The sequence below is a fragment of the Pteropus alecto genome, unplaced genomic scaffold (assembly GCF_000325575.1).
Source record: "Pteropus alecto unplaced genomic scaffold, ASM32557v1 scaffold71, whole genome shotgun sequence".
In the NCBI taxonomy this organism is placed as follows: domain Eukaryota; kingdom Metazoa; phylum Chordata; class Mammalia; order Chiroptera; family Pteropodidae; genus Pteropus; species Pteropus alecto.
This window is the reverse complement of record NW_006433024.1, coordinates 16,692,439-16,693,304: the sequence shown is the minus strand read 5'-3', so window position 1 is coordinate 16,693,304 and position 866 is coordinate 16,692,439. Positions and strand designations below refer to the sequence as shown.

Here is an 866-nt window from a genome sequence, read left to right as displayed (position 1 = left end):
TATATTTTACTAGTGTAAAGCTGAAGTTTCCAGGGCTTACAGTATATAATTATGAGTAAGTATTGTTTATGTTATCAGTCTGATGCCGGCTGCATTTTTCCAACTATAGACACACTGCAGAATATATCTTATTTTAATGAAACTGAATGGTTGCAGTCTTCAAGAATCCTATTTAGAATAAATTATGTAGATAGACAGCATGGCTTGAAAATTTGTAGAGTAGGAGATAATGCATTTAAATCACCCAGCTCAGTCTATGGCCATGCTACCCTGAACAAGCCCGATCCTGTCTGATCTCGGAAGCTAAGCAGGGTTGGGCCTGGTTAGTACTTTAATGGGAGACCAGGTGTTGTAGGCCTAAAAAAATAAAAAATAAGGGATTGTAAGCTGACAAGGCCCTTGCAATCTGTGAGGTCAACCAAGGGTTGCCTCACATAAGGTAAATGAATGAGTGAATGAATGAATGAATGAATAAATAAAAATATAAAAGAAATAAAAAATAAATCACCCAGCTCATAGGGCGATGCTCAGTACACAGTAGGGAGGTATGGTGATCCGTAGACACAAGCATTTTACTTAGTGCTAGCTCTGTGCCTAGGCCTAGTTTGTAGCTGGGAATACATGGATGGGCATTGTCTCTACCATCAGGGAACTTAGAGCCTGCTGTATTTATTAAATGGCTTTAGACTCCTTTTTGGTTATACGACCACCTGTGGAGACAAACTTTTTATTGCTTAGAGCAGAGCAGGGTGGCAGGTAGCCTGGCCTGAGGTTGAGTTAGACCCTGTCTTATCTTTCTTTCTTCTAATCCACCCTCCTCCAGTTCCAAGGCACTGATGCCCCAGACTGTTTACTGGGCTTTTCAC

General features: G+C 40.8%; 1 pseudogene; it reads left to right on the top strand.

The window, feature by feature from the left end:
• The first annotated feature begins 252 nt into the window (after nt 1-252).
• LOC112476706 lies at nt 253-358 on the top strand (annotated as a pseudogene).
• The last annotated feature ends 508 nt before the right edge of the window (nt 359-866 follow it).